The following is a 7204-nucleotide window of genomic DNA, read 5'->3' on the forward strand; positions in this document are numbered from 1 at the left end:
CATCTCCCTAGGGCTGCGATAGGCACCAAAAATGTAGGCTAGCAAAATGCTGGTCAAAAGTCAAATAGATGTGGCTTCTGATCCTCCCTGCCACGATCAGATTAGCGGCCATAGCAGGGAACCTGTGCCCCCCCCTAAAAAAAAAAACTACTGGTAGGAGGGATGCCCACATTTTTCATTTCATCTGAAAAACATGAAACAGAAAAGGTGGAAAATCATTGGACTAAGTGTATAACCCTCGATGGAGACTGCCCCAACTTTGATGATTGGGCTGAGAACTTCTCTGTGGCCCCTCATATACTAGTGGCCCCTCATATACTGTTAATGAGCATCCATGCCATGTGCATTGTTTAAATAGCTGGTGTGGAACATTTCTTTCCTTTTCTTTCGTTCAAAATGAATGCAGCCAGCAGTGAAGACCCTTGGTCAAAGGAATTCTCCCTTTGGTTGCACTGCTGCCACTTACACGCATAAGTCTATGCTTACCAGTGAAAGTTTTAACATTCTGTACCTTTAATTCAAGTATTGCATAAATGCAGGTGCCCAGTTGTAGAACTTTTTAAATGTGGATGCCTTCAGATGGCTGGAAATAAGCCATCTCATATTTTGAACATGGAATTCTTTATACGTATTGAAACAGCGCTATTAAGCTTCACTCTATTCAGCAGGATCATATGACAACTGTACCAAACTTAAGTTTAAAACCTGATGTAATCTGTCAAGCAACCATAACATCCTGATGCCACAGTAGTGGTAGAAACATTGAATTTAAAATGGATGATCAGAAAAAAAAAGTTCACAAAATGTAATTTACACAGAAGATTTTAAAAAAAATGTTTTTAGAAATATTAGTGACCTGTGCATGCATTGTAACATCTTTGGATGAAATGAGAATTACTATCCAATATATCACTTGTTATGACTGTAACCTAAATTACTTTTTCAAGCAAAACATATCAGTAGAAACAAAATCATGTAGTTGGCAGAAACCATGCGCCATGCACAGTTGGCTCCATTCAGTATTATGCTAAATAAACATGACTTTGAATACAGTGGCAGTGTGAGAAAATATTTCTTTTTGAAAATGGAACTGTGGGAAAATCCAGGAAAGGAAAATAAAGCTGCAGCCACTTGACCTTTTCCCAGAAACACCAGGAACAGATAAGAAGTACACTGCAAGTGCTATACGTCATCTCTTAACAGCACTCGCTCCCTTTGGACTATCAGCCCTCGCATAACATGTGTCCAGTGTAAAACTGAGAAAAACTGCACCAAGACCTCAACATCCACAGTTGGACTAACAAAAAAGTAAGATCCAATCAAAGAAAGCCAAGAAAGTAGTTGGAAAGGGATGACACTTAGGGCTCCTTTTACAAAGCCGCGCTAGCGTTTTTAGCGCACGCACAAGATTAGCACGTGCTAGCCGAAAAATCACCGCCTGCTTAAAAGGAGGCGGTAGTGGCTAGTGTGCGTGGCATTTTAGTGTAAAAGGAGCCCTTAGATAAGGCTGAGAAATGTTCAATGATGCAAGCTTTTGAGTGGCCCCAAAATTGTACATATTTTTAAACATTCATTCGTCCTATAAAGGAGTTATTTTCACTGATAGAATTATGGGTTTCTTTAACTCTCAAAAGCAAAAGTAATATTTTGTTTGTTCCTTGATCTTCGGATGTAATGGAGTTGCAATAAGTCTGTAAAATCCACTTGTATTATGCATCCCTTGATCTTGTTGTATGCTTTTTCATATTCTTATTAAATTCAATAAAACTTTTGAACTGAAAAAAAAAAAAAGCAAAAGTAAGGCATGTAAGTTAGTTTGACAACAAAATGACAGAGCCAATGAACAAGGCTGTTTCATTTTTAAATGAAATGGAGGGGGAGAAGGCATGTGTTTGTTAAATTTGCCATTCATGTCTTTGGCCTATTAAAGTCTATGGGGAAACAAAAACACTGTTTCCATTTCTGCTTTGTCTCAATGCCAGTGCTTTGTACTCTTCGTGCCATTATTTTTCTACTTTGCCCAGCCTGCCCTTGCTGCTCTGTCACACGCAGACAGAGAAAAACAGTGAAAATTAAAATGGAAAATTAAAACTTAAAAAAGAAAATATGTTTCACCTCCTTTCCCAGCTATAGGTTTCTCTTGGGGAAATGCTTTCTAATAGGTCAGTTTACATATACCATGATAGTAGTGAATCTCACTCTTGAACCAGGATATGTGGAAAGTCTACCAAATGTATTAATATCATAAAAACATAAGAATAGCCTTACTGGGTCAGACCAATGGTCCATCAAGCCCAGTAGTCCGTTCTCACAGTGGACAGTCTATAGCACAGTTCTTCAACTGAGGCTTGTGTGGATGGAATCAGATGATTTGTGGGGATCGAGCTCGCGGAGATGGGGCGGAAACAGGGTTTTAAAATTTTAGCCCTAGTAGTTTGCCGGTCCACAAAATAATTATTTTATTTCTGCCAGTCCACGGGTGTAAAAAGGTTGAAAAACACTGGTCTATAGTACTTGCGACAGCCCTCTGGAATCAGGAAAATACCTACTTTATCTGAGTGTATCTTACCTTGAGATACAACTGAAAAAAAAGTGTGAGTTAAATTCCAAAATCTTTTCCCTAAGTGCTGCATTTAAATCTGAAGTTTACCATGTTGAAGTTGCAGGGTCCCTACAAGTTGTCCAGAAAATTTGACATAAGACTGCCATCTCCAAATCCAGATTATACAAATGAGGTCATTTGTTGGACTCAACGTTAGTTATGCATTCAGCAATGCTAAAATCTGCAGAAAGGTGCGCTATTAGGCTTCACTCCTTGATCCAATGGAGCACAAGCTTCTGTAGCACGGATGTAAGCTCCTGCAGAGAGCAATATACCTGAAAATGTGCAGAAACTGGGATATAAATCACAAAAGCAGGACTGCAACTGTATGTGCCAGGTAGAATAGATGTATTCCTCCCCTCCCCTCACCCCAGGTAGAAAGGTAGAAAAAGAGAAGAAAATGGTCATGAAATACATCTTTATCTTTATTAGAAGCTTCTATATCGCTACTAATGACTAGGGAGTCAATTCAGAGCAGTTTTCAAAGACATCTGTAATGGATTTTAAATACAGATTCAGACTGATTCCACTGTGATTGTTGTCAGCCTCCTAGCTGAATGGCAGCTAGGGTATCATGTTTGCATCTTCATTATTACACCACTAGTCTTATAGCCCGTTAAATTAATGGGTGCTAGAATATATGTGTGTGTGTCTGTCTTTATTTATTTTTCTATCTCCTTAGCCGCTTTCTGTATTTGTATCTTTCTTTCTTTCTTTTTTTTCCTTGGCTGTCCACCACCACTCCTTGCCTGCTCCCCCTGTTCATTCTCCCTTCCTTTTACCTCCCCTGTGTCCTCCACCACCCCATCACTGCTCACCTTATCCAGCAGCAGCCCTTCTCCCTTTATTTTACCTCCCCCCTGTTCATGAAATTAAAAATAAAATTCTTTTTTTTCTACTTTTATTGTCTGGCCATTTTATTCATGTTTATCCCAGTTTCTGCTCTCTTCTCTCAATTTTCTTACCAGGGTTTGCAGTCTATCTGGCTCTTCTCTCATTCCTGTCTTCACTTCCTCTCCTACATCCATCTCTGACTTTAACCTTATCTTTCAGTTTTCCTCCATTTATTTTTCTGCATCTCTATCTGCTTCTATTTCTCCAGTTGTTTGTTTTTTTGGGAGTTGGGTTTTTTTTTTTCTTTTTTGCTAACTCCTCCCTTCCAGCATCTTCTCTTTCTCTCTATTCCCCCTTTATTTTCAGTCTTCTAACCAGTATCTGTCTTGCTCCCTCCATCCAGCATATCCTCTCTCATCTTTCCTCCAACACCTCATCTCTCTCTCCACCCATCACCTTTTACTCCTTGCTTCTTCCAATGGAGTCGCGGGTCAGGCCTGACATATAAGGCAGGAAGCCGATTCCTCCCGGAAGCAGTCCTCCATGTTGTTTGCCGGTCGCTGGAAGGAGGGGGGAGTGATGAGCCTTTTCACAACTTTAAAAACTTATCGGCATAGTCTTTTGCTGCCCTATCCCCTTCCCGCATTCTGTCCGTCTCCCAGCGGCTCCTCTCACGACCGCCGCCTGCGTCGGAAGCCTTCTCCAATGCAGGTGCGGCTCACCCTTACCGCGCTATCTGCCTGCCCCGGAAGTGTTATTTTTGGTTGTTTCGTCACCGACTTGGGCTCGGGGCCTTGCGCTGTGGGAGGAGCATAGTGGGCTTCTGGAGGTGATCGGCGGCTTGCTGCGGTCGGAAGACTGACTGCGAGGTCCTCTGTACGCGACTGGAAGTGCACTGGTAAATAGGAAGATGTCAGAAAGGGGTGGGCAGCAGACAATGCGGTTCTCCAGCGCGAGGTGGAGAGCAGGTGGTGATGTAAAACACGCGCATGCACACTCGTGTTTCCGCGACGGATCAGGGAACACGACTTTTGAGTGCGCATGCGCAGCCTAGCATTTTATTATATTAGATTATATATGTATATTATGTTTACACAAGATTACAATTAACCATTCTAAGTATGCTATATTTACACCCTCCTAAATAGGTTAACCATTACAACTAACCCCCTCTTTTTCAATGCATAGAGCGGGTTTTAGTGCCGGCAACGGCAATAACTGCTGCGACGCTCATAGAATTCCTATGCGCTTCGAAGCAGTTACCGTCGCTGCCGGCACTAAAACCCACTCTATGGGGGTAAATATTCTATATTTGTATGCATCTTAAATACATTTGGGAACTTAGGAAAATACTGCAATGACACATATGCAAATCCTGATGGATCGTAAAGGGGGACACACCCGTTGAATGCAGGTCCAAATAGGGAAACATGTTCATGTCCAGCTCATAGGAGTGAAGTACAGATCATCCATGAGGCCCTCCTGGAAGTGGAAGATGCCTATGTAGCACATGTAGGGTTACAACTGTGTTTCTTGGGTCTAGAAGTGGCCATACACCTGACATACTAGTCATCTAGAATTGCTGACTCATTTGTTCATGGGTCAGGACTGGCAGATGCCACAGGTGGATGAACAAATGAAGCTGAACCAATCAATGGTATGGGTGATGCAGACAATGAGCTGCATTTGAAAATAAAACGACCTTGTTCATTGGATTTGTCAATTTGTTTTCAAACACACATTCCTATTTCATTTTTGAGTTTTAAAGAAGCCCACATTGCTATGGGTGAAAATAACCCTTTGATATGATGAATGTCTGTGAAGAGATGGAGAGTGTGAGCCAGGCCTAGGAGAGACATCCCAATAGCCATCCCATTCTGCTCACTGGCAAGCCTCCACTGCAATGTACTCATATACCAATGGAGGCCAAGAAGCAGTGAGCCTGAAGAGCTTTCACCAAGAGGCGTGTGAATGCTGCCTAGTCAGGGCTTGTGCCAAGAGTTCCAGGATACAGGCATGACCCACCACCCAATATACACTAGCAGTAGCTGGCACAGCATCATGCCCACATTCATCATTAGGTCTTCACATCATTTGCTGCTGTGGCACAGAAGGTTGGAATAGATGATGAGCAATCACCATCCAGCTCTGAAAGCAGTGACACTTCCTTCCAAGTCCAGAATACACTGGTTCACTCTTCAGAAGTGCACTTAAAAATAGATTGTCTATGCTGATCTGGCTGGAAAAAAAAAAAAGTTTCTTTTAGTGAAGAAATGTCCAAAGTCATTCAAATGCTAGGTAAGCAAAAAAGTAGAATCAGAATAGAAAATAAATGTTAAATGCCAATGAACCAACAAGGCTGTTAGATTCATCTGGAAATTCCAGGAACCACTCTGTAGCCTAAACAGCAACTTTCCACCTTTTCCTGAGGTCAAAGTTTCTTCTTACATTTCTTCTTCAGTGGCTCACTGGACAGCTCACTAGATTTGAAGAGATGATTTACTTTAAACATCATGAATGCTTTCCTCACAACTCAGGCCTCAGTGACATAAGTGATCTGCTACTCTCCGGCCCAGGTGCCCCCAACCTTGGAGTCTTAGTACTAGAACCAGCTTCCTTGAATACATTGATCCATTCTCTAATAATTTCTTGTATAGATCCAAGTTTATTACCAAGTTTTCCAAGTTTATTAAAATTTTATCCCGCCTTATCAGATATCAGATTACTGTAATGCCCTATATAAAGGCATTACAAAAAAGGAAATTAGACACCTTCAGATAGTGCAGAATACAGCTATCAAGATTATCTATGGCGCTAAGAAATATGATCATGTTTCACCTCTCCTGTTCACAGTGCATTGATTACCCGTTGAACATAGAATTAGTTATAAAATCTTACTTTTAACTTTTACAACACGTTTAAATAGTTAACCAGAGTTCATTGATAGACTTTTAATTCCTTACAGTCCTTCAAAATCGCTTCGTTCAATGTCACAGAACCTTCTTGTCGTACCATCATTAAAATCAATCAACACATTGCGATCCAACAATTTTGCTATCACTGCCCCTTCTCTTTGGAACTCGCTGCCTAATCATTTGCGCAGTGAATCCGTAATAAATCAATTTAAATCAAAATTAAAAACATTCTTGCTCCAGGATGCTTTTGGACAATAACTGTCCTTTTAAGGACTAAAACAAGCTTTATCGCTTTTTACCCTAACCTATTGTTTTTTTCCCTTTTATTGTGCTCTTTTTCTCACGATTGTAGTTCTCACCCTCCTTCCCTACTGTTTGAAGTTAGTCCATACGTCTTATTATGCATCTTACTAATCTATTTTGGTATCATTTACTATCCCTAACTTTTAATTTTGTCTTTATGTAATTTTTATATTGTACACCGCTTAGAAACCTGATTAAGCGGTTTACAATTTTTTTTTATAAACTTGAAACTACTCCCAGGTACATGATCATAATGAGATGAAAATAGGCTAAAAACCACTCTACGATTTTGTAAAAGGGTGGGGGGGATAAAACTGAAGGACACTGATTATTGCCATGCATAAAACTGTTATGAGATTGAAATTCACTGGACATAACCGGAGAGATTCTTTTCTTGGTGTTTCAGTGCACACCAGAAAGGATAACCTTTAAACTTGGCATTAAGGGGCTTCAACAAAAAGCTTTTACACTAGTACATGTTTTTGCTGGCATGGGGCTTTAATTTTGTTCCCACCCTATGAACTGAACTAAAAATATGTGTGCTAGATGA

This window comes from Geotrypetes seraphini, chromosome 5 (assembly GCF_902459505.1).
Source record: "Geotrypetes seraphini chromosome 5, aGeoSer1.1, whole genome shotgun sequence".
In the NCBI taxonomy this organism is placed as follows: Eukaryota; Metazoa; Chordata; class Amphibia; order Gymnophiona; family Dermophiidae; genus Geotrypetes; species Geotrypetes seraphini.